The sequence below is a fragment of the Mustelus asterias genome, chromosome 27 (assembly GCF_964213995.1).
Source record: "Mustelus asterias chromosome 27, sMusAst1.hap1.1, whole genome shotgun sequence".
NCBI lineage: Eukaryota > Metazoa > Chordata > Chondrichthyes > Carcharhiniformes > Triakidae > Mustelus > Mustelus asterias.
Genome location: NC_135827.1, coordinates 6,208,127 through 6,235,684, shown reverse-complemented (window position 1 = coordinate 6,235,684; position 27,558 = coordinate 6,208,127). Strand labels below are relative to the sequence as shown.

Sequence of the window (27,558 nt, the reverse complement as noted above, 5' to 3'; positions counted from 1 at the left end):
TATTTTCTAAGGTCATAATGGGATATGTTGAGACAGCAATGAGTGACCTCGCTCTCTGCGCTTCTTGATGGCAGTAAGAAGTTTAACAACACCAGGTTAAAGTCCAACAGGTTTATTTGGTAGCAAAAGCCACACAACCCCAGTCCAATGCCAGCATCTCCACTTCTTGATGGCGACAGGATCTCTACAGCATTTTTTTATCCGTTTAGGGGATGAAGGCATCGTTGGCATTTATTGCCCATCCTTGAGGGCATTTAAGAGTCAACCATATTGCTGTGGATCAGGAGTCATGTACAGGTCAGACCAGGTAAGGACAACACATTTCCTTCCCAAAGGGACATTACTGAACCAGATGGGTTTTTGCAACAACTGACAATAGGTTCATGGTCGTCATTAGACTTTAATGAATTCAAATTTCACCATCTGGCCTTCGTAGTGAGAGGATTCGAGTCCAGGAGTAGGGCTGGAACCCTACAATTATATGGGGCCTTGGTGAGGCCGCACCTGGAATATTGTGTGCAGTTTTGTCTCCTTAACTGAGGAAGAATGTTCTTGCTATAGAGCGAGCTCAGAGAATGTTTACCAGGCTGATTCCTGGGATGGCAGGACTGATGTATGAGGAGAGATTGAGTCAGTTAGGATTGTATTCACTGGAGTTCAGAAGTATGAGGGGGGAATCTCATAAAAACAATAAAATTCGAACAGGACTAGACAGGGTAGATACAAGAAGAATGTCCCCGATGGTGGGAGTGTCTGGAACCAGATCTCACAGTCTGAGGACATACAGTAGACCATCTAGGACAGAGATGAGGAGATGAGTGGTCAGCCTGTGAATTTACTACCACTGAAAGTAGTTGAGACCAAAACATTATGGCCATGATTCTCCCATCCCACTGCACTAATTTATTAGCGCAGCGGGCCAGGAGAATCGTGCGTCAGCCGATTTGTGGGGCTCCCGCAAGCGTTCGCGCTGCGCCTGCATCTCCCAGTGCCGATTTTTCGGTGCAGTCTGCTCCATGCCGGAAATCAGGGGGAGACACAAAAATGATTCAAATAATCATTCCCCTACAATTGAAATATAATTGGGTCTGAAGTCTCCTAGCCCGCTCGCCTCGCCCACCCCGCCAGAGTGTTTCACTCCAGCCGGGATTACAGTAGCTCCCCACCTTCGGGGAATTAGTGGCCCTACCATTGCTGGAATGAAGGCAGGCAATCGGGGCCCCCAAGGGGATCGGGCAGTGGGGGGGGGGGGGATGGTGCCCCTTGGGCATGGGCAGCCTGGGCCCCCTGGCACTGCCCAAGGGGCAAAGTGCCAATGCCCATGGAGCACCTTGGCACTTCCCACTGAGCATAGGGCACTGGTCAAGTGGGCATGTCATATGCTGGAAAGGCCCAGGGGGCGATCGGTGGGTATGGGGCATCCCACTGCCACTTTGCCCTTGGGATCGATGGGGGCAGGAGGGAGGCCAGTGCTCAAGATGGCCTGGAGGGGATCTGCTGGGGGCGGGAGAAAGGGTGGGGTGGGATGTAGGGCTCTCTGCTGGTGGGAGATGTGCCTGTGGGGCTGTTTGCACTGCGGGGGGGGGGGGGGGGGGGGGGGGGGGTGGGGGGGGTCAGAGATCGGGGCAGTCCAGGATGGGGGGTTGAGGCTGGCCCAAGAATGGTCGGGGGGGGGGGCTGCGATTGGGCAATGGGGAGGTGGGGGGGGGAGGCAGCACTGTGGGAGTCCCGGACTGGCCAGTTATTGAACTAGCCAGCAAATGGGTGGCTGACTGTTTGGGGCCATTGCCACTTGGGGGTGGTGACAGTCTGGAATGCGCTGCCTGGGAGGGTGGTAGAGGCGGGTTGCCTCACATTGTTTTAAAAGTATCTGGATGAGACTTGGCACATTCCAGGCTATGGGCCAAGTGCGGATAAATGGGATTAGGTGGGAGGTCAGGTGTTTCTCACGTGTCGGTGCAGATTCAATGGGCCGAAGGGCCTCTTCTACACTGTATGATTTTAGGATTCTATGATTCTATGAGATGGGGGAAGGCGGGATCAGGCTATTGAGTTGGATGATCAACCATGATCATAATGAATGGTGGAGCAGGCTCGATGGGCCGAATTGCCTCCTTCTGCTTTCTACGTTCTATGTTTCTATGAACACAGGTTCCAGAAAATTACCCTGGCTCTGTATTACTAGTCCACTACACCACAGCCTCCCCTACAAAACAAGGGAGGTCCATGTTGATTTTCTGGGATCATGATGGGATATGTTGGAAACAGCAATGAGTAACTTCTCTCTGAGCTACTTGATGGGGACGAAAGCTGTCTCAATAAAAAGGTTTATATTATTCCTGTGGTTTCCCAGGACAAAGGGAAAGCTTGGGAGTCAGAGATACTTAGTTTAAATATCTTTCTGGAACATCTCAGCTGTGACACGTTGCTGTGGAAATAGCTGTGGGAATTTTTAAGGAACCGGTTTTTGCGATGTGTCCCTGGACCTTAGAGGGTCCACAGATTCCAATTCAACAGCAGGCCGATTGCCTACCCTCCCGACCTGGAAATAGTTTGGGAACTGGGAATGTTGGTGGGTGAGAGGGACAATGAAATAATATTAAACAGAGTGCAACACCAAGGACAAAAAACAAGACCTTTCATGGTTGGTGTGTGACCAAAATTCTCGCCACTTTGACTCGAGTGGGTAATTACTGAAGGCTGGAAGTGGAAGCAGGGTTAATCTGGAATCGCTGCTCATTGTTATACAACGTAATTGCATCATTCCCAAGTCAACTTCCTGAAAAAAACACTTCCTAATCCGTAATTATCAAAAAAACAACATAAGTATTGCTTAAATGGATATTTGACCAGCTCAACTGTTATTTCTGCTTAGCACCATAGCGGGAAATGTTCACAGATGAAGACGCGTTTGTAAGGACTTACTGAAGGAATGCGTTCCAATGAAAGGAAAAGATGAACACGGTCAGAATGAGACATAAATAGTGAATGAGGCGTTTGACCCCATTCCAACCTGTAAACAAATGGAGAAAAATAATTACTTTGTACTACCACACACACTCTTCCCTATCGCATTCCTTACAGCTACAGTCAGACAATGAGCAATAAAACCCATACATCAACCACTGCAACACTATAATGTGTGAGGGCAACATCTCCTGGCTTAAACAATGAACTGTGATTGGTCCACTTCATGTCACGGTGATTGGAATGGGAAAAATTTAGAAGTGAAATGAAAGGGGAGATTTGATTCGATTCTGAATAAATTGTAGAATTAAAGTAAAAGTCTCTGGATCTCACCAGTCAACAACAGCAACTTGCATTTATATAGCACTTTTAATATAATAATATGTCCCAGGGTGCTTCACAGGAGCTGTGTAGGGCAGAACTTGACAACGAGACACACACCGAGATGTTCGGCCAATTGAGCTGAAGCTTGGCCAAAGAGGTGGAGCCCCTTAAAAGAGGAAAGAGAGGCAGAGAAATGAAAGATTTAGGGAAGGAATTGCAAAGCTTAGAGTTTCAGTAACTGAAGGCATTGCTTCATCAGGAGTCAATAGTGGTCAGTGAGCACATGGAAGATCGATGCAAGGGACTTGTTAGGGTAGGGTAGAGACAGAGTTTTCAATAACTTTTAACAGAGGGTAGAATGTGAGAGGCCAGCCAGGGTGTGTACTGGAATAGTCAAGCCGAGAGGTAACAAAGGTAACAATGAGGGATTCAACAGCAGATAAACTGAGGCAGGGAGGGACTCGGGCAATGTTACAGAGGCAGTCTGAGATGTGTGGTTGAGAGGTCATCTCGGGGTCCAATGTAACATTAAGGTTTCAGACAGCCTTATTCAGGCTGAGGCGGTTGCCATGGAGAGCGATGGAGCTGATAGCCAGGGAATGAAATTTGTGGCTGAGACTAAAATGGTTTTCTCAATATTTAATTGGAGGAGATTTCCGCTTGTCCAGCATTGGGTGTGGGGCAGGAAGTTTGATAATTTAGCAACAGTGAAGAAGTCGAGAGAGATAGTGATGGAGTGGAGCTGGGTGTCTCCAGCAAACATGTGAAAACGAACCCTGGCCTTTTGAATGAGGTCACTGAGAGGCAGCAAGCGGATGAGAAATGGGGGCGGGGCGGGGCGGGGGGGGGGAGGTGGACTATTGGATGTACAGGTGTGAGTGGCAGGATAATCTATCCCTGTTTCTATTCCTTATATTCCAGAGGCCGAAAACCAGGAAGTAGAGTTGGAACACCTGTGTTTGAAGTTGATCCGACAGACAACAACCCACTTAATGCTCAAATCTCCCTCCATTCTGATGTAATTCTTCCAACTCTGTTTTACACTTCAGGAAGACGGTGGCACAGTGGTTAGCGCTGCCGAATCACAGCGTCACGGACCCGAGTTCGATTCCCGGCTGGGCTCGGTCATTGTCAGTGCAGAGTCTGCGCGTTCTCCACATGTCTGCATGGGTTTCCTCCCGCTGTCCGAAAGACATGCTGGTTAGGCGCATTGTGTTATGAAGTTGCATATATAAAGGTTAAAATTGTGGTGTTTGACAAATGTAAATATTGTAAAGAAATGGTAAAAAGTTCGATCGCATTGCCTTTGTAAAAATCTGGCGTCTTTCTGCTGGAAATGTAATCTGCAGCGTGAAGGCAGCAGGCTCAGGGAGATTTGCAACATTTGTTTCAAAAGCCAGCAACAGATTTTTGCATTTAACACAAAACAGACTTTTGACTTGGACTCCTAGTTAAAGCAAGCCCTCAGAGACCCAGAACCAATAGAATTCAAATGTGAGTTTGTGCATAGCTCTGAACCAATCGGCTTGCAGGAATACTGTGAAGTAATTCTGGGTATAAAAACCAGGACCAATGCCAGAGCAGAGAGCAAGAGCTGAAGAGTAAGCTTGCCACCTCTTTAATCAGAAGGAAGAAGAGGCAAAGCTCTCATCTAGAATCTTGCAGTTTAATATATATATATCTGCAGAAAATCACCATCTAAAGAGAAAGGGATACCAACTCAGAAAGTGTTCCAGACAGAAGCATCTCAAGAAAGTTCATAATTCCAACAGACGCCAGGTATTGTACAACATGAGAATGACTGGATTTCTGGAATGATTTATTTCATTATTCCTGAATGAGTTTTGTACTTCTTGGACAGCATTCTATTAGGGGAGTTTATTCAGTTTGTTAATTGTTTTAATAAGTGTGATGACTTCAGCCAGGCTAATGGGGTTGGCTTGCTAGAGTATGAACTGCCTGATGAGTCCTCCACCGAGCGGCGGAGGTCCCCAGTGGAGGTCTCTCTACGGAGGGATCTCCCCTAATTATCTTGGGGACCTGGGGTGGAGGGTGCTGCACGCAACAGTGCTGTACAACCGTAGGTTTTTCCGGTTCACGGGCTCCCAAGACTGCCCCTTCTGTGGCCTTGTGGAGTCCGTGGACCGTGTCTATGTTCTATATTTTAGATTGCACACCCTTTTTGGTTTCCTCAAACACCTTTTACTGATGTTTTGTTTGCACTTCAGTCCCATGCTCCTGATCTATGGGCACCTGGTGCGGAGAGGGGCGGGATGCCGACCCCCTCGTGAACCTGCTCCTGGGCCTGGCGAGATGCGCCATCAATAGGTCCAGGCAGCGGGCAATCGACAGGGTCATCCATCCTGACTCTCTGCCCCTCTACCGTGGCTACATTTGCAGCCAGGTGTCCCTGGAGAGGGAGCATGTGGTGTCCACGGGCGCAGTTGACACCTTCTGCGCCTGCTGGGCACCGCAGGGGCTGGGGTATATTATCGACCCTGATAATCACCTTTTGGTTTGATGTTTCAAGTTTCCTTTTGACTTTGTTTTTGGTTCGGGTTGTTCCCCCTTCCTTTTGGGGAGCTGCCCCTTTTACTTTGTCCCCAAGTTAATTTGAGTTTGTTTACTTGGTTGGTGTGAAAAGACATGGCTGATGAGTCCGAATTGATGGTTAAATCAGGGAGTCTCATGTTCCCTATTTAAAGCAGGTGTGTCAGACTCCCAGCCTGCATTCAGCAGGGAGCAACTGGAGAGCTGGCGGTGTACAGATGTATGGTGTAAATAAAGTGACTTTAGCCTCCGTGGAGTTATTACAATAAGGTTGTCACCAGTTTAAAAAAAATAAAGACCTGTAAAATTTTCATGACAGAGAATGTCAGATCGTGCTTTAATTTTACCAAAACCAGTAGCTTCCTACTCCCTCACACAGATTCATATAAGATTACGAGGTGAGGCATCCCTTTCGGTAGTTCCATTATCGTGCTGAGGGGAGAAAAAAATCACCTGTGCGTTGTAACAATTGGCCTTGCTAAATTCTTCCTCAGTGTACCTGAACAAGCACTGGAGTGTGGCAACTAGGGAATTTTTGCCGTGACTTCATTGCAGTGTTAATGTAAGCCTACTTGTGACACTAATAAATAAACTTAATTCCCCCAAGATTTACCCTGAACACTCTCAGTTTTGGATTAAAATTAACTTTTCATGTATAACTTAGTCAATGCCTTTTAGAAGTTTGGTGCACTGTGTTACACCACTTTCCACATCCCACTGAGCATGTCACTAACTCAAAGGATAGAACTTTCCCATCCTGCCTGCCACGGGATTTTCTGGCTTTGGGGCGAGTGCGGCTGGAAAATTCCGCCCAAAGTGTTGGGTTTGGAAGATTTTGTGGTTTGTTTATACTAATCATTCTGTGATATTCTTCTTCATGAACTGTAATGACATGGTTGGATTGCAAAGCATGATGGCTAGCTTTGCTGAAAGATGTCAATTTTTCACAGCGGGAATATGTGTGTAAAAAATAAACGGTTTGCACTGAGAAAGAAAATGATGCAGGTGAAAGAGGGCCACATGGTGACATCCAGTTAAAGCAGAGGTTGCAGGTTAGAACATAAATTATGCTTACAAGAGATGGGACTAATTATATTGAATGTGTGTACTCATGTCTTGAAATCTGTTTTAGTTAATGCTTGCTTATTATTAAATAATTAAGATTTAACTCTGTTAGAGCCTTTGTGTAAATATAATGGAAAAGACAAGCTGGAGACTTTAGTGCTTATCTGTCTTGTTAGAGGCCATAGAGGTTTACAGCATGGAAAAATGCCCTTCGGCCCAACTTGTCCATGCTGCCCTTTTTTAACCACTAAGCTAGTCTCAATTGCCTGTGTTTGGCCCATATCCCTCTATACCCATCTTGCCCATGTAACTGTTTAAATGCTTTTTAAAATTGTACCAACTTCTATTACTACCTCTGGAAACTTGTTCCAGACACTCACCACCCTCTATGTGAAAGTATTGCCCCTCTGGACCATTTCGTATCTCTCCCCTCACCTTAAACTGATGCCCTCTAGTTTTAGACTCCCCTGCCTTTGGGAAAATATATTGACTATCTAGCTGATCTATGCCCCTCATTATTTTATAGACCTCTTGGATCACCCCTAAGCCTCCAGGGAAAAAAGTCCCAGTCTATCCAGCCTCTCTTTATAACTCAAGGCAGTCATCAGTTCCTCAGCTATTAAAGTTGAAATTTCAGATTTGCAGAGCTGGGTTATTGACAGGAATGTGAATCCTAGAACCTTTGGAAAAACAGGAAGCACCTGAAAATGCCTACATGTTGGGTCATAGGGAGTCCATGGACTACCAATCATAGAATCCCTGCAGTACAGAAGGAGGCCATTTGGCCCATAAAGTCCCACCCAGGTGCTATTATTGTAACACTGCATTTTTCCCCCTCTAATTCCCCTAACCTACACATCTTGGGACACTGAGGGGGAATTTAACATGGCCAATCCATCTAACCAGCACATCTTTGGAGTATGGGAGGAAACCAGAGCACCCGGAGGAAACGCACGCAGACACAGGGAGAATGTGCAAACTCCACACATACAGAAAGCCACTGTGCCAACATGCCCTCGCTTTATCCAATCATATTTGCAGGACAAGCTGTGGCCTAATATTGCATGGCAAGGGTTTCTCGATGCGGAAAGAAAAATTCTGAGCAAGAGAATGTGAGGAAGAATATTTCTATGCAGCAAGTGGTAATAACATCGAACTCACTGCCCGTAAGGGTGATGGAAGCAGAAACAATAAAGGTAAAAATTGAAGGGAAAAATCTTTCAGCATTGAGGGTGGGGGGGAACCCACATAGATTCCTCTGCGGCGAGTCAGTATGGATTCAATGGGCCACACGGCCTTGCTCAGTGCTGTAAATAACTCTGTGATGAGGGGAGTGTTGGATGGTCTAAAACACTGTATTTGGTGTGAGATAATAGACTCTGTTTACCCTTTCAGCTTCAGCTCAAGGATCAGGCTGTTGGTTCAAACAATCATAGCGGAGTTCACTGTGTCCTGGCCAACATTCGTCCATCAATCAAAATCAGTAAAATGGATTACCTGGTCATTATCACGTTGTGTTGGAATATGTGATCAAATAAACTATGACATCTATATTATAACAGTGGGTTCAATTCTGAAAGTACTTGATTGGCTGTGAAGCACTTTGGATATGCTGAGGTTATGATAAGCGCTATATAAATGTAAGTTCTACCTTTGTTTCTCCACAACAATGTTGCATTGGTCACCCTGTCCCATTGTATGGCTGTAAGGTGGCAACAATCTCCACATGTGTCACCATGGTTACCCATGTTTGGAAGGGAATTTTAAATCAGCCTGTGAGATTCACAGACAGATGTAATCTTTTTAGGAGACGGGACAGCGAGAAGGGGTTAAATGATTCTTTATAACAAGTTAATATGGACAGTTTGCTCATATGTGAATGCAATAACTGTATTAAAACAAATGAATATGATTTTAAAGTGTTATATCAAAGTATTGAATGTATAAAAGGAATTGTTCATCTCAGTCAAAAAGAGCAAATGTTACAAAGTCAGAATGTTGGAGCTACAAACTGGAAATCCATTAGTCAGCAAAAGTAAGCATTAGAAAGTTTCAAGTTTTTGGGACAAATGTTATAACTTTATAGTGGCATACATTGTCCAGACATACGATAGTGAACTTCTAGGGCCCAGAAATCACGTACCTTTCTGTCTTGGCAATGTGCCAGTGAGAAAGGTTCATCTATGGAAAACTTCCATAGTTACATAGCAACCGTGAAAAGGGTTTAGCCAAAATGGGAGCTTGTCCGGATTGAATGGACTAATGAAATATCATTGTACTGAGTAGCAGATTGCAATTGACTGAAATACCTTGTCAAAAACTGGACTGACATGTGAACAATAAATGAAGTTGATTTTAAGCTTATGAAGAGGCATGTCTTAGATAACTAAAGGTATAATCATTCTGTATTTTGGCTGAGTGCCTCAGATCTTTGGAGAAGTTTTACAACTCTGAGCCTGAGCTGTTTAACTCTTTGGAGGCCTCTGAACGGCTGTATAGGTATTGTTTGTCCTGTTTGATTTTTGCGTTTTAAATCCATTTTGTTTTGTCTTTTGAACAGAGACTTTTGCGAGTTTTTTGAATAGAGTCTAAGTTTTTAGACGTAAATTGGCCACCTTTTAAAAAATTCCCCACAACACCTTGAATTAAAGTACGTTTCAGTAACTGGACAAACTAAAGGGAGGCAAAAATCAGAGGCTGCTTTGCCCAAGAAAACATTCCTACTTATGCACTTCATCCTGATTGGCTAGTCAAGCAACGGCAGAATTCTCACTTCCTGGGATTTACGGGAGATTTCGCCTGGAAAAGAAAAAAGGGATTTTTATTTTAAAAAGTTGCCAAAGCAACACAATTTTAAGAATCATAGAGTCATTGAACAATAGAGTCATTTACAGCAAGGGACTGCCGATTAACTTATAGCAAAATAATAAAATATTTATGAAAAAAGTAGAGATAAACTAATACAATACACCTTCGCTCCAGCTCTATCTCTACAGATATAGGATAACACAAGTTACAAATGGTATCTTATACTCTAATATTCTCAGTAAGCACACAGTCCAGGTAAACCAACAGGCCAACTATGGTCAGATACATCGCACTCTGAAAGCAAGTAATGGATGCCATCCAATACAATTTCTCAGCAAATCCCCCAGTTTCTTGTCACACTGTGAGCCAACTGGGGTTCTCACTGTAACTCTGGCTTCCACCTCAGTGTTTCAAACTCTATCCTTGGAGAAAACACTTTGAAATCTTCTCCCACGCAGCTTTCGCACAGATGCCTTCACCAAGGATCCACTTCCAGGTTGTCAGCCTCTCCCTTTAATATTCCTCTGCCCTGGATTGCCATATGCTTCCACAAATCTATTATGGATGCAGACACGCCAGCAGAACGCCACTGCTTCACAGGCTATATAAAGTGTCACAAACCTTAGGGTTGCTTCAGATATCTGGCTTCTCACTAACCAATAAAATCAAGTCTTCACCTTGCATCCTTGTCTTTAGCTTAGAGCTTATCTCTCTACTCCTTTCTTTAACTTCAATGTAAAGGACCTCGTTCAGATTCCAGTTTTTTGGCAATATGACCTTAGCCTTCTTGGATCTTCTCTTTTCATTCTCTGGTTTCTACAACTATCTGTTCTTTAGCTTCTGGTATTAGCTTTCTGCCCCTTATTCCATTGTCATGCCTCTGCTGGTAGTTTCTGTCAGAGCTGCTTTCTTTTCAGATATCTGGTTCCAGCCGAACCAATGTGTGTGTTTTTCAGTGTGGGCCCCCCTCATTGCTAAGCAACGGGTTAGTTTTTGTTAAAAAGCAAATTACTGCAGATGTTGGAATCTGAAACCAAAAGAGAAAATGCCATTTTTGATGAAGATCTTGCCCATGCTGCTCGTCAGCTGAGGATCAAGGAAATCCTCCAAGAAGAGAAGCTGAAGTTTTTCATGAGGAAGGCAGAATTGTGACGGACTTTGTGGCTGAGATTGATGACATATAATCTGAATTTACTGTTCAGCCAACTTGTAAGATATGTTTTAATTGTATCTGACATTAATGTGTGATTTATCATTTAGAATCGACTGCAATTTGCCTGCTAATTAACTTCTTTTGCCTTTGGGTTTTAGAGTAAACTAGGTTATCTAAGGTGGTATTGAATGTTTGCTTTTGCTCTTGTATCACAGAATGTTCTACTTTAAACTGTGGAATTTTGCAGCTTGATTCTTTTTGTAAATAATTGGGATTTCATATTTGTTTGTTTTAGGTTGCGGGCCTCAACCCAGATCACAATACAGGATGTGGCCATTTCCAAGAAGAGAGAACTTAACTATCTTTCATTGTTATTCAATAGCATCGCCATCACTGTATTCCCACCAGGCACCCCCCCCCTCCCCCGACCACTGCCCCCCCACCCCACCCCCCCCCACCACCCCCACTATCAGCACACTGAAAGTTACCATTGAAAAGAATCTGAACTGGACCAGCTAAATAAACACTGTGGTGACGAGAGAAGGTCAGAGGTGAGTAACTCAATGTGGGAGGACTTGCGCCACAGGGACTGCAGCGGGTTGAGATGGCAGCTCAGCACCACTTTCTCAAGGCAATTAGAGATGGGTAATAAATGCTGGGCCTAGCCAGTGAAGCCTGCATTTTAGGAATGAATCAAAGAAAAACCATCTCCTTATCTCTAATATGACTCAGTTCGCCTCTTACCATCCATTTAACAACTCAACATTTATACACCTGGCAAATAGTTTTGGGTTCCCTTTTGTATTGACTGGCATTCTACTCTCATCTCTCATAGCCCTATTTTTCCCTTCAATTCCTCTCTCAGCTCACAATATTTGACCTGATTTACACTTGGAGAATTCATCTGAAATGCATCACACACCCTTTTTTTAAATCATAACCCTCTACCTCCTCTGTCATCCATGGATTCCTGTTTTTGGCTTACTTGCATTTTGGCTTTGTTGGAATGTACCTACCCTGTACCTGAAGCATCCCTTCCTTAAAGATCACCTAGCATTCCACCACAGGTTTTCCTGTCGGTCTTTAGTTCCATTTTGCCCTGGCTATCTCTGAGTTTGACACATCCCAGGGCACGGGCTCCTATCCTCAGCTGGCTCTAGAGTGTTGCCTTTAGGCTGTGGGGATCCTCCATGCAAACCATATGAGTGACCCAGAAAGGCTGAGCTCTGATGTGCTAGCCTCAGGCTGTGCAAGCTGCATCCGAATAATGGGAAGAATACCAATGTTGGAAAAAAGTCAAAAGTCTCTGTCCATAGACCATAAGAAGTAGGAACAGGAGTAGGCTGTTCAGCCACTCGAGCCTACTCCGCCATTCAATAGGATCATGATGATCTGACATTCCTTATGTCCACTTCCCTGCCCTTTCCCCGTAACCCTTGATTCCCTTATTGATCAAAAATCTATCTATCTCAGCCTTACATTTACCCAAGTGGGGTGATTCTAGCAGTGCAATGGGCCGGAAGACATCAGCGGAGGCCATTTAGTGGGCTCCCCACTGGGCACCATGGCCTACTGTGATATTGTATGAGCCAAGTAGTGGCATGATGGGAAAAGTGGTTAACTGTTTAGTATGGTACAAAAAGGACTGACCAAGCAATAGCGAAAATACCTGACCCTCACCCAACTTAGTAAGGCCAACAAAGGCATGAATAAAACCAGAGAAGGCCAAATGCCTGACGTCACTCTGTCTTGATAAGGCTGACTCCATGTACCCTGGAACTACATACGCAAAACAAGATAAGGTCAGAGATGACGGAGTCACAGAACCTTTTTGTTCTTTCAAAGGATAAGATAATGGTATTATTGATGAGACAAAGAGGTCTCGGAGGTCACCGGGTTATGCCACACTTAATGATGTTGCTACTGTTTGTATTACTAATCGAATTCCTGAATATGCTCTGGTCGCGAAAACTGATAATGATTACGTATAAATACTGAACTGATTCTCTGTGTATTTGCGGACTTGTGGAAGAATCAGCAGCTGTATCAACTGCTGTCTGACCTCAAGTCTCAGCCATATACAGTATGCAGTTATTCGTAAATAAATGCTTGTTATATTGACGAAATGAATTTTCTAGAGTCTATCTTTCACAGTTAGGAAGCCGGAGAATTTCCACTACAACACTACATGCGTCTCTGGCACGTTTTATGGAGTAATCGGCTCTGCACCGGAAATCAGTGTAGGGCTGACTTAAATATTTAAATTTCATTAGCGTCCCCCATGAGGGGGAAACATCCTTTCAGCATGTACCCTGTCAAGCCCCTTAAGAATCCTGTATGTTTCAATGAGATCACCTCTCATTCTTCTGAATTCCAATGAATAGAGTCCCACGTGTTTAACCTTTCCTCATTAAACAATCCCTCCATACCAAGGATCATCCTATTGAACCTTCTCTGAACTGCCTCCAATGAAATAATATCTTTCCTTGTGTAAGGGGACCAAAACTTCCCACAGTACTCCAGATGTGGCATCAAGCAATCTTGAGGAGAGTAAGTCTCACAACACCAGGTTAAAGTCCAACAGGTTTATTTGGAATCACGAGCTTTCGGAGCACTGCCCCTTCATCGGGTGAGTGAAGGAGCAGCGCTCCGAAAGCTCGTGATTCCAAATAAACCTGTTGGACTTTAACCTGGTGTTGTGAGACTTTTTACTGTGCCCACCCCAGTCCAACACCGGCATCTCCACATCATGATTTTGAGGAGAACAGTCCAATTTCTTCAGGAAAAGCAAGGTCAATGTTTCCGTTGATCCCTCTCTCACACTGATGTCAAATGTAGAACTTTCAATTGGTTATTGTGGAAGGGGATTTCTAACCAGCTAATAAGATTAATAGACAGAATGCAGTCTTTCAGAGGACAAGGAATCAGTGAAGAGTTAAATGATTATTGGGCAAGCTAACACAGACAGCTTAAACATGTGAATGCTGTAAATGAATCAAAACAAGTACTTCTGATTTTAAAAACATATATGCTGATATTTTAATATATTCTACAAAGTTACAGAAAGGCATGGTGGTAAAAATCAATAGTTTAAAACCAAAGGTCTGGGAACCAGTTAGTCAGCAAGTCTTATCGGGTAGAATTTCTAAGAGGGAACATATGTTGCACATAATGAATAGATGCATCCACTGCCCAGACACAATGATAGATATGTCCCTGGATGCAGGATCACATGTCTATTCATCTTGGCAGTGAGCCAGAGGGAACGTCCATTTTGACTTTGCAGAAATGCCTGCCGTTACCAGACAACAGGGATGTAGTTAGAGCCAAAAAGGGAAAGATGTTCAGATTTGAAGGATGAATAGAATATCACCATGCCATTAAGTATCACATGGCTGGCTGAGGTACTTGACAGAGATTTGTATTGTATTGACTGTTAAATGAAAATTTATTTTAAGCTAATGAAAGGCGGAATTATTGATTAGAAAAAAGTATAATTGAACTGTATTTAGAATCATAGAAAATTACAGCTCAGAAACAGGCCTTTTGGCCCTTCTTGTCTGTGCCAAACCATTTTATGCCTAGTCCCACTGACCTGCACTTGGACCATATCCCTCCACACCCCTCTCATCCATGAACCCGTCCAAGTTTTTCTTAAATGTTAAAAGTGTTAAAATGTTAAAAGTGTTAAAAATGTTAAAAGCATTTACCACTTTATCCGGCAGCTCATTCCACACTCCCACCACTCTCTGCGTGAAGAAGCCCCCCGTAATATTCCCTTTAAACTTTTCTCCTTTCACCCTTAACCCATGCCCTCTGGTTTTTTTCTCCCCTCGCCTCAGCGGAAAAAGCCTGCTTGCATTCACTCTATCTATACCCATCAAAATCTTATACACCTCTATCAAATCTCCCCTCAATCTTCTACGCTCCAGGGAATAAAGTCCCAACCTATTCAATCTCTCTCTGTAACTCAGCTTCTCAAGTCCCGGCAACATCCTTGTGAACCTTCTCTGCACTCTTTCAATCTTATTTACATCCTTCCTGTAACTAGGTGACCAAAACTGTACACAATACTCCAAATTCGGCCTCACCAATGCCTTATATAACCTTACCATAACACTCCAACTTTTATACTCGATACTCCAATTTATAAAGGCCAATGTACCAAAGGCACTCTTTACGACCCTATCCACCTGTGACGTCACTTTTAGGGAATTCTGTACCTGTATTCCCAGATCCCTCTGTTCAACTGCACTCTTCAGAGTCCTACCATTTACCCTGTACTTTCTTCTTTGGTTTGTCCTTCCAAAGTGCAATATCTCACACTTGTCTGCGTTAAATTCCATTTGCCATTTTTCGGCCCATTTTTCTAGTTGGTCCAAATCCCTCTGCAAGCTTTGAAAACCTTCCTCACTGTCCACTACACCTCCAATCTTTGTATCATCAGCAAACTTGCTGATCCAATTTACCACATTATCATCCAGATCATTGATATAGATGACAAACAACAATGGACCCAACACCGATCCCTGCGGCACACCACTAGTCACAGGCCTCCACTCAGAGAAGCAATCCTCCACAACCACTCTCTGGCTTCTTCCATTGAGCCAGTGTCTTATCCAATTTACTACCTCCCCATGTATACCTAGCGACTGAACCTTCCTAACTAACCTCCCATGAGGGACCTTGTCAAAGGCCTTGCTGAAATCCAGGTAGACAACATCCACCGCCTTCCCTTCATCCACTTTCCTGGTAACCTCCTCGAAAAACTCTAATAGATTGGTCAAACATGACCTACCACGCACAAAGCCATGTTGACTCTCCCTAATAAGTCCCTGTCTATCCAAATATTTGTAGATCCTATCCCTTATCACACCTTCCAATAACTTGCCCACCACCGACGTCAAACTTACTGGCCGATAATTTCCCGGATTTCTTTTGGAACCTTTTTTAAACAATGGAACAACATGAGCCACCCTCCAATCATCCGGCACCTCCCCCGTGAATACTGACATTTTAAATATGTCTGCCAGGGCCCCTGCAAGTTCAACACTAGCTTCCCTCAAGGTCCGTGGGAATACCCTGTTCAGTCCTGGGGATTTATCCACTCTGATTTGCCTCAAGACAGCGAGCACCTCCTCCCCTTTAATCTGTAAAGGTTCCATGGCCTCCCTACCAGTTTGCCCTATTTCCGTAGACTCCATGCCCGTTTCCTCAGTAAATACGGATGCAAAAAAACCATTTAGTATCTCCCCCATCTCTTTTGGTTCCATACACAGTGTACCACTCTGGTCTTCAAGAGGACCAATTTTATCCCTCACTATCCTTTTGCTCCTAACATACCTATAGAAGCTCTTTGGATTTTCCTTCACTCTGTCTGCCAAAGCAACCTCATGTCTTCTTTTAGCCCTCCTGATTTCCCTCTTAAGTAGCTTCTTGACTCTGAACTTCAGATCTTTGAGTTGTTCTGTCGCTGTCCTTAGAGTTAGTTAACCCTTTAGAAGTCTCCATTCTGCTGTATGTTTGATTTGATTTATTATTATCACCATGTATTAGCATGAGAAAAGTATTGTTTCTTGCGCACTATTCAGACAAAGCATACTGTTCATAGAGAAGGAAACGGGAGAGTGCAGATTGTAGTATTACAGTCATAGCTAAGATGTAGAGAAAGATCAACTTGATACGAGGTAGGTAGATTCAAAAGTCTGATGGCAGCAGGGAAGAAGCTGTTCTTGAGTCAGTTGGTACGTGACCTCAGACTTTTGTATCTTTTTCCCGACAGAAGAAGGTAGAGGAGAGAATGTCAGGGGTGAGTGGGTCCTTAATTATGTTGGCTGCTTTTCCGAGGCAGTGGGAAGTGTAGACAGAGCCAATGGATGGAGGCTTGTTTGAGTGATGGATTGGGCTACATTCACGGCCTTTTGTAGTCTCTTGCAGTCTTGGGCAGAGCAGGAGCCATATCAAGCTGTGATACAACCAGAAAGGTTACTTTCTATGGTGCATCTGTAAAAGTTGGTGAGGGTTGTAGCTGACATACCAAATTTCCTTAGTCTTCTGAGAAAGTAGAGGCATTGGTGGGCTTTCTTAACTATAATGTCAGTGGGGGTGTTTTGTTTTGTTTTTTATGTTTTATGCTAAATAAATTTTGTTACATCTTTGCACTGAGATAGTTGCCTTGCGAGTTTTGATTTGCCTCAGTTTAAAATGCAATTGGCCACCTTGAAATTTCCTCACAACAGTTATGGAAAATGAGACTTGGACTGAAGTCTCTTTAGACTGTAAACTGCTCTCTTATTTTTTAGAAACAGGAGAATCTATCATCCTGACTCAATCCCTTCTTATCCCATTGAATTTAGCTCTAATCCAATCCAGATGTTCGATGTTAGATTGTTCCTTGTTTTTCTACATTGCTAACCTAAGCTTTATGGTACAATGATCATTCTTATTCAAGTGTTCCCTCACAGACACTGAGGCCAAAATTTTCCAGCCCTTCCCACTGGTGGGGTCTTCTTGTCCTGTTGATTGGGGACCACAGCAGTGTATTCACTGCCGGTCGAAGTTGCGGGACTTGCCATAGATATTGGTGGGATTGGAAGATCCTGCCAGTTTCACCCTCAGTGACTGGTCCTTTCTGTTTGTGAATCGTTTTAAGTGCAAATTAGGTGTTCCCTACATTGCGACAGTGACTGTAATAGTGCTTCACGCGAACTGAGGAGGCACTTTGTGGGGTGCAAATTGTACTTTATTAACCAATTTGTAGTCAAAGTGAAACAAGGGCCAGCATTCAGAGAAGCGCCACACCACCAGGGGAGGGGTTTGGGAAGCATCCTGATATAGAGACACTTTTTTTATTCAATCATGGGACATGGGCACGCTGGCTGGTCAGCACTTATTGCCCAACCCTAGTTGCCCTTGGTGGGCAGTTGAAAATCAATCACATTGCTGTGGCTCTGGAGTCACATGTAGGCCAGACCAGGTGAGAGATCCTATGTATGCTTCGTCCTGTTTGCTTCAGTCTATGCAAAGACTTCATTTTAAGATATTTCTGCCTGTGCAATTATATTTCAATGCTGGACTGTAGGGGTTAACTAACACTTCTAACTTGGTTACATTTTAAAACTCAGAAGGTATGCTGGGTTAGCTAAACATTGACTGCATTCCTGAAGGGTACACAATTCAGGCAAACCTCAGCAGCTGCAAGAATTGTTTTTCTAAACAGAGACAGCCTGCGAAGGACACTTGCAATAATGAGATAAGAATTGAAATATAGTTTGGAACTGTGTGTTCAGTGTTCAAGATCCTGTTTAATCTCAGTTCAAGGACTGGCTTAGCAGCCAGTCTCCCAGTTTGTTTTTTCTTTTCGCTTCTGTCATGTTAATTTTCTCAAGTTCTGTTCAATTAAAGAAATTCATTTTAAAACCCCGTCCCAGTGCTGCCCCCTCATCTGTTCAAAGGAATGAATGGACCTAACACCAGATAAGGATGGCAGATTTCCTTCCCTAAAGGACATTAGTGAACCAGGTGAGTTTTTCCGATAATCGGCAATGGTTTCATGGTCATAAGTAGATTCTTAATTCTTATTAAAATTAAATTTAATTTCTACCATCTGGCGTGGCAGGATTCGAATCTGGGTCCCCAGAACATTGGCTGAGTTTCTGGATTAATAGTCTAACGATAGGCCAACACCTCCCCCTTGGTGCTTTACCTCACCCTGAGGTCCAGAGTCTAGCCAGATCTAAAGAAAGCACCCAAAATGCCGAACAGAAACAGAACAGGCCACAAGGTAAGCAAGAAAGGAAGGACTGGGGGTTCTGGAGCCAGCTGCCAGTCTTCAGCCATTTCCCATATGAGATCAAGGAATGGTTACAGCAAAGAGCGTGGGCCCTGACATTGGGGCGAATTTTCCCGTTCCGCTCGCAACGGGAATCGTAGCGGGCAAGGGGCGGACTATGGGTAGGTCCACTGACCTCGGACGGGATTTTCTGGTTTCGGGACGAGTGCGGCCATAAAACCCCGCCCAATATCTCAGCTATGGCACTGAAAACTGGTACTCCAGAAATAAAAATGCACTTTTTAAAAATATTGAAAACTATTTTCTCGAATTATTTGATTCTGAAAGCTCTACCTGCATTGAAAGAAAATCCTATGTTATTGCTCATTTTTGCCTTTCTGAATTAATTGCAGGCATTTTTTCAGCACTGTTACTTTAAATAATTAGATTACAATGAAGATTGCTTATATGTATGAAGTGGTAATCTTTTCACTGTAGACGCAAATTTAAGCAAAAGATAATCCTGCCAATGATAAATAACCTCTACCTATAATAGGCAATAATATTCACATTAAATTGCAATAATACATTCATAGCATGGTTTATAATAATCTGGCAATGTTAGAATTTAATGGATGGATTTGCAAAGTAGGTTTTTTGTATGCTGTTGCACCAAATAATTTCAGTTAAAGCTTGTAGTAAGTATTAATGCTTATTGATGGTTGTAAGCTGATACAAAAAGCATAGTAGCCAAAAAATGCCTGAAGATAGATTAATACTGCAGCAAAAACCAACATTGTTATTTATAACAGGTTACTGCTTTAGGCTTTAAATAATTTCAGTATGTCTTCAAGAGTGGAATACTACATTTAGATTCTAGGCAAGCAAATGTGGGTGGCACGGTAGCGCAGTGGTTAGCACTGCTGCTTCACAGCTCCAGGGTCCCGGGTTTGATTCCCAGCTTGGGTCACTGTGTGTGTGGAGTTTGCACATTCTCCTCGTGTCTGCGTGGGTTTTCTCCGGGTGCTCCGGTTTCCTCCCACAGTCCAAAGATGTGCAGGCTAGGTTGATTGGCCAGGTTAAAAATTGCCCCTTAGAGTCCTAAGATGCGTAGGTTAGAGGGATTAGTGGGTAAATATGTGGGGGTAGGGCCTGGGTGGGATTGTGGTCGGTGCAGACTCGATGGGCCGAATGGCCTCCTTCTGCACTGTAGGGTTGCTATGATGATTCAAATTGCATCTTAAGTAAACAGTTTTACTTATCGTTCAGCACTGCTAGTGCAGCACTCTATGAACTTAAACCCACAAGCCCACGCCACCCTGAAATCACCATTCCTGTATGTCCCCGGTCCCACCATCTGTTCTCCTTTGGATCGCTCTTCTATTCCTCAATGCTCTCCATCCGACTTCGCACATCCACCACCCAAACACCCCCCTCACCACTGGTTCCTAGTTTCCATGGAATCTGTCATTTTCCTGTTTTCCCTCACCCCCCCCCCCCAACCCCCCACCCCCACCTTCAGCTGCAGAGTTCAATAAGCAAAACCAGTGACTTCAGACGCCACTGCACAAAGCCAGCTGGTACACGCCACCTTTAAGAGAAAACAAGACCAAGGAGCAGCAGTAGGCCATTCGGCCCATCAGGTCTGCTCCGCGATTCGATGAGTGCAACACTGACCTGTTATCAGAATCCTCAACTCCACTTTTTAAAAGAACCTGAACCGTGTATCACAAGATTCTTGTGCATTGCTGACTTTATCATGAAGATAGGATGTAATTTGATGTCATGGTTATTCATGTCATGCGAATGTCTGACTGTAGTACATGGTCCACGGAATGATGTAAAGTCTGACCCACCATAAACATACCACTGATTTCATTTCAAAACTTGAACTCATCATCAGGATAATAAATTTTCAGTGCAGTCACCCCACCCACCATGTTTCCCACACCTGTAAACCCCCCCTCCTTCTACCTCTTTTGTTTCCTCTTATATTTTGAAATAATCTTCTCAAGTCTGGGTAATACGACTTTCGTTTGAGTTATCATCTCCTTGTCATCAAACCTGAGAGCCCAGATGTCACTCTGGTAAATGTTGCACTCTCTCCATGGTCAATATATCCTTTATCAGGTGAGCAGAAGTGCTCACTGTAACTCCAGGTGTGGCTTTTGTACAACTGAGGCATCACCTCTGCCCCCTTGTATTCCAGTCCTCTGGATAGAACATAGAACATAGAACATTACAGCGCAGTACAGGCCCTTCGGCCCTCGATGTTGCGCCGACCAGTGAAACCAATCTAAAGCCCATCTAACCTACACTATTCCAATATCATCCATATGTTTATCCAATAACCATTTGAATGCTCTTAATGTTGACGAGTCTACTACTGCTGCAGGCAGGGCATTCCACGCCCTTACTACTCTCTGAGTAAAGAACCTACCTCTAACATCTGTCCTATATCTATCACCCCTCAATTTAAAGCTATGTCCCCGAGTGTTAGCCATCACCATCCGAGGAAAAAGGCTCTCACTATCTACCCTATCTAATCCTCTGATCATCTTGTATGCCTCTATTAAGTCACCTCTTAACCTTCTTCTCTCTAACGAAAACAACCTCAAGCCCCTCAGCCTTTCCTCATACGATTTTCCCACCATACCAGGCAACATCCTGGTAAATCTCCTCTGCACCCTTTCCACGCCCTCATCCAGGTCATTAATAAAAATGACAAACAGCAGTGGCCCCAAAACAGATCCTTGCGGTACACCACTAGTAACTGAGCTCCAGGATGAATATTTCCCATCAACACTACCCTCTGTTTTCTTACAGCTAGCCAATTCCTGATCCAAAGCACTAAATCACCCTCAATCCCATGTGTCCGTATTTTCTGCAAAAGCTTACCATGGGGAACCTTATCAAACGCTTTGCTGAAATCCATATACACCACATCAACCGCTTTACGATCATCCACCTCTTTGGTCACCTTCTCAAAGAACTCAATAAGGTTTGTGAGGCACGACCTACCCTTCACAAAACCGTGCTGACTATCCCTAATCAAATTATTCCTTTCCAGGTGATTATAAATCCTATCTCTTATAATCCTTTCCAATACTTTGCCCACAACAAAAGTAAGGCTCACCGGTCTATAATTACCAGGGTTGTCCCTACTCCCCTTCTTGAACAAGGGGACAACATTTGCTGTCCTCCAGTCTTCTGACACTGTTCCAGTAGACAATGACGACCCAAAGATCAAAGCCAAAGGCTCTGCAATCTCCTCTCTAGCCTCCCAGAGAATCCTAGGATAAATCCCATCCGGCCCAGGGGCTTATCTATTTTTACCCTTTCCAGAATTGCTAACACCTCCTCCTTATGAACATCAATCCCATCCAGTCCAACAGCCTGCATCTCAGTACTCCCCTCAACAACACTGTCCCTCTCCAGTGTGAATACTGATGAAAAATATTCATTTAGTGCCTCTCCTATCTCTTCTGACTCCAAGCAACAACTTGCCACTCCTGTCCTTGACTGGCCCTAATCTTACTCTAGTCATTCTTTTACTCCTGACATACCAATAGAAAGCTTTAGGGTTTTCCTTGATCCTACCTGCCAAAGACTTCTCATGTCCCCTCCTGGCTCTTCTGAACTCTTTCTTTAGGTCCTTCCTGGCGAACTTGTAACTCTCAAGCTCCCTAACTGAGCCTTCACGTCTCATCTTTACATAAGTCTCCTTCCTCTTCACAAGAGATTCAACCTCCTTAGTAAACCACGGTTCCCTCACACGTCTGCTTCCTCCCTGCCTGACAGGTACGTATTTATCAAGGACGCGTAGTAGCTGTTCCTTGAACAAGTTCCACATTTCAATTGTGTCCATCCCCTGCAGTTTCCTTCCCCAACCTATGCCACCTAAATCTCGCCTAATCGCATCATAACTTCCTTTCCCCCAGCTATAACTCTTGCCCTTTGGTATATACCTATCCTTTTCCATAGCTAAGATAAATGTAATCGAATTGTGGTCACTGTCACCAAAGTGCTCACCTACCTCCAAATCTAAAACCTGGCCTAGTTCATTACACAATCCAATGTGGCCTCGCCTCTTGTTGGTCTATCTACATACTGTGTCAGGAAGCCTTCCTGCACACATTGGACAAAAACCGACCCCTCCAAAGTACTCGAACTACAGCTTTTCCAGTCAATATTTGTAAAGTTAAAGTCCCCCAGTACAACTACCCTGTTACTTTCGCTCCTATCCAGAATCATCTTTGCAATCTTTTCCTCTACATCTCTGGAACTTTTCGGAGGTCTATAAAAAACTCCCAACAGGGTGACCTCTCCTTTCCTGTTTCTAACCTCAGCCCAAACTACCTCAGTAGACGAGTCCTCATCAAAAGTCCTTTCTGCCACCGTAATACTGTCCTTGACTAACAATGCCACACCTCCCCCTCTTTTACCACCTTCCCTGCACTTACTGAAACATCTAAACCCCGGAACCTGCAACAACCATTCCTGTCCCTGCTCTATCCATGTCTCCGAGATGGCCACAACATCGAAATCCCAGGTACCAACCCATGCTGCAAGCTCACCCACCTTATTGCGGATGCTCCTGGCGTTGAAGTATACACACTTCAAAACACCTTCCTGCGACCCTGAAACCTCATCCATGACCTCACTACTCTCAACCTCCTGCACACTGGAGCTACAATTCAGGTACCCACCCCCCTGTTGAATTAGTTTAAACCCTCCCGAAGAGCATTAGCAAATTTTCCCCCCAAGATATTGGTCCCCGTCTGATTCAAGTGCAGACCATCCTGTTTGTAGAGGTCCCACCTACCCCAGAAAGAGCCCCAATTGTCCAGGTATCTGAAACCCTCCCTCCTGCACCATCCCTGTAACCACGTGTTCAACTGCTCTCTCTCCCTATTCCTCTCCTCACTATCATGTGGCACGGGTAACAAACCAGAGATAACAACTTTGTTTGTTCTCACCCGAAGCTTCCACCCTAACTACCTGAATTTCTGCCTTACATCCTGATATAACTCACAAGGCTAGAGATGTTCGAGGAAATAAAGGCTTTTATTGACGACTACAATAGAGCTACCATATATAGTACACGATCCCAGACTGAAGGGTACCAGACAGAGCAGTGACCTTTATACCTCTCCCAGGAGGCGGAGCCCGACTGGGATGTACCATAATAACTATATTACAGGTAGAACAGCCCAACCCTAACCCCAACAGTAACATGTAGAACAGCCCAACCCTAACCCCAACAGTAACATATATACAGACTCATAGTACTGGCCAGACCATGGCTCAGTACTACCTGGTGGGAACCAACGATGGTTCACAACATTCACCCCTCCTTTGAAGACAAAGGCCGGCGGGGTACAAAAAAAACACAGAACAATTGGTCATCAGTCTATAAGTTCAGACGGTCAGGGGGACCGCACCGTCGTTGTGACCTCCTCAATACCGGCGATGACACCGGAGTAGGCACTCGCGGTGGCGTTCTCCCCAAGGCGGTGTCCAACGGCTCCTCCAGTGTCTCACGGGCCGGTTGACCCCGAGGTGGTGACAATCCGCTGAACTCGGACACGCCTTGAAGTGGCGACCATCTCCTGGACTCAGGCAAACTGTACACGGGAGTAAAAGAGTTAAGTGATGGTCCCGGTGCTGCCCGCACCGTGTCAGGAGGGGAAACAATAGTTGGGGGGTCTCTAACAGGAGGTATGGGAGCGACAGGGGTTTCCAAGCTCCCTGCTGGCGCCAGGTCTTGAATCGAGACCGTGTCCTCTCGCCCATCAGGGTATGCCACATAGGCATACTGAGGGTTGGCGTGGAGGAGATGGACCTGTTCAACCAAAGGGTCGGACTTGCGGGCCCTAACATGTCGCCGCAGGAGGACAGGTCCTGAGTACGTCAACCAAGATGGTAATGAGGTCCCAGAGGAAGACATCCGAGGGAATGAAAACAGTCTCTCATGGGGAGTAGCGTTGGTTGCCGTACACAGGAGTGAGCGTATGGAGTGGAGCGCATCAGGGAGCACCTCTTGCCAACGGGAGACTGGAAGGCCTTTTGACTTCAACGCCAGTAAGACAGCCTTCCAGACTGTAGCATTCTCACGTTCCATATGTCCGTTACCCCTAGGGTTGTGGCTCGTGGTTCTACTAGAGGCAATCCCGTATGAGAGCAGGTATTGCCTCAAGTCATCGCTCATGAACGACGAGCCCCTATCGCTGTGGATGTAACAGGGGTACCTGAACAGGGTGAAAAGATCATGAAATGCCTTGATAACCGTGGCAGCGGTCGTATCAGAACAGGGAATGACAAAAGGGAATCGTGAGTACTCATCAACCACATTGAGGAAGTACACATTCCGATCTGTCGAGGGAAGGGGGCCCTTAAAATCCACACTCAACTTTCGAAGGGACGAGTGGCCTTAACGAGTTGTGCCCTGTCAGGTCGGTAAAAGTGCGGTTTGCATTCCGCGCATACCCGGCAGCTTCTAGTTATGGACCTGACAACCTCCACCGAGTAGGGTAGATTCCGGGCTCTTATGAAGTGGAAGACCCGAGTGACCCCTGGATGGCAGAGGTCATTGTGGAGAGCCTGCAATCGATTCTCCTGCATACTGGCGCATGTTCCACGCGACAGGGCATCCGAGGGCTCGTTGAGTTTCCCTGGACGATACAGGATGTCGTAATTATAGGTGGAGAGTTCGATTCTACACCTCAAGATCTTATCGTTCTTGATCTTGCCCCGTAACGTGTTACTGAACATGAAGGCCACGGACCGCTGGTCCGTGAGCAGGGTGAACCGTTTTCCCGCCAAGTAATGGCGCCAATGCCGGACGCCCTCCACAATGGCCTGGGCCTCCTTTTCCACCACTGAATGTCGAATTTCGGGGCCTTGGAGGGTGCGAGAGAAAAAGGCGATGGGCCTGCCCGCCTGGTTAAGTGTGGCAGCCGGGGCGAAATCAGATGCATCGTTCTCCACCTGGAAGGGGATGGACTCATTGATAGCGTGCATCGTGGCTTTCGCGATGTCGGCTTTTAGTTTTTCAAAGGCCAAACGAGCCTCTGGTGCTAGGGCAAAAGAGGTAGACTTGATGAGCGGACGGGCTTTGTCCGCGTAATTGGGAACCCACTGTGCGTAGTAAGAGAAGAAGCCTAAGCATCTTCTCAGTGCTTTTACGCTAGTGGGCAGGGGAAGTTCGAGGAGGGGACGCATACGGTCTGGATCAGGGCCAATGACCCCGTTTTCCACCACGTATCCGAGGATAGCGAGGCGGCGCGTGCGAAATACACACTTCTCCCTGTTGTAGGTCAGATTCAGGCGAGATGCAGTGCGTAGGAATCTAAGAAGGTTGGTATCGTGGTCCTGCTGGTCATGGCCGCAGATGGTGACGTTATCCAGGTACGGGAAGGTAGCCCGCAGTCCGTTATGGTCCACCATTCGGTCCATAGCACGCTGGAAGACCGAGACCCCATTGGTGACACCAAAAGGAACCCTTAGAAAATGGTACAAGCAACCATCCGCCTCAAAAGCCGTGTATTGTCGGTCCTCTGGGCAAATGGGGAGCTGGTCCGAGGCAGACTTTAGGTCGATGGTGGAGAACACCCGGTACTGCGCAATCTGGTTGACCATGTCAGAAATGCGCGGGAGGGGATACGCATCCAGCTGCGTGTATCTGTTAATGGTGTGACTATAGTCTATGACCATCCGGGGTTTGTTCCCACTCTTGATCACCATGACCTGCGCTCTCCAAGGACTAGCGCTAGATTGTATGATCCCTTCCTTGAGGAGCCGCTGAACCTCAGATCGAATGAAGATCCGATCCTCAGCGCTGTAACGCCTGCTTAGTCGCGATGGGCTTGCAACCTGGCACGAGATTCTGGAATAAAGAGGGTGTGGTAATCTTAAGCATCGAGAGGCTACAGATGGAGCGCGTTGGGCAATTTGGAGGCTGCAGTTCTCCCACTGAAAGCGGAGGGAGTGGCCCACCGTACTGTAGGGTTACACTCTTCAAGTGGACCATGAAATTTAGTCCGAGGAGTATTGGGGCGCAAAGGTGCGGTAACACCAGGAGCTTGAAGCTCTCGTAAACCGTGCCCTGCACAGTTAGATTTACCACGCAACTCCCTAGCACGGTGACAGACCGGGACCTTGACGCCATCAAAATTGTCTGCTTGACAGGCTGGATCTGGAGGCCACACCGCTTCACGGCGTCTGGGTGAATAAAGCTCTCCGTGCTCCCGCTGTCAAACAGACAACATATCGTGCGTTTGTTAACCTGTTTGTCCATTATGGACTTGTCGAGTCTGTGAGGCTTTGCCTGGTCCAGGATGATCGACGCCACCGTTGGTTCGTGAGCGCCACTGCAGGCAGCTGAGACGGATGATGGCGACCCCTGCTGGTCATTCGCGGTCGGTGCTGACCAAAATGGCTGCTCCCATAGGTCGCATGTGGGCGATGGCACCAAAATCAGCGACCCCTGGTGGTCGCGCGTCTCTTGCGACTCCGTCGTCTGGAATGGCGACGTCCTGGCCTCGCACGTGGAAGAAACCCTTGACGATGCCGACGACGAGGAACCCGGCTCCGGGGAGTCACACGCCGCACTGCTGTTCCTGGATATAAGTTTGGATCGACATACCTTCAAATAATGCCCCTTCTTGTCGCAGGCGGAGCACAGCACCGCTTTAGCGGGACATCGCTGCCAAGTGCGCTTCACTCCCCCACAGAAGTAACACCGCGGTCCGCCTGGAGCTGCTGCCATCGTCAGGCCCGAGGGTGGGCACGCCATCACGCAGCTTTTCGGACCCGCTGGATGAAGTGGGGTCTGTGACTGCCCCTGCCACGCTGTCTCCACGTGGTCGTCGGGATACATCGCCAGGCTTTTGGAGGCCGTTTCTAGCGTATCCGCAGG

The 27,558-nt window shown here is 45.6% G+C and overlaps 1 protein-coding gene across 1 annotated transcript in view; it reads right to left on the bottom strand.

The window, feature by feature from the left end:
- LOC144479885 (CMP-N-acetylneuraminate-beta-galactosamide-alpha-2,3-sialyltransferase 4-like) overlaps positions 1–27,558 on the bottom strand; it is a 121,835-nt gene that overhangs the window by 67,088 nt on the left and 27,189 nt on the right. The gene's annotated exons all lie outside the window — the stretch shown is intronic.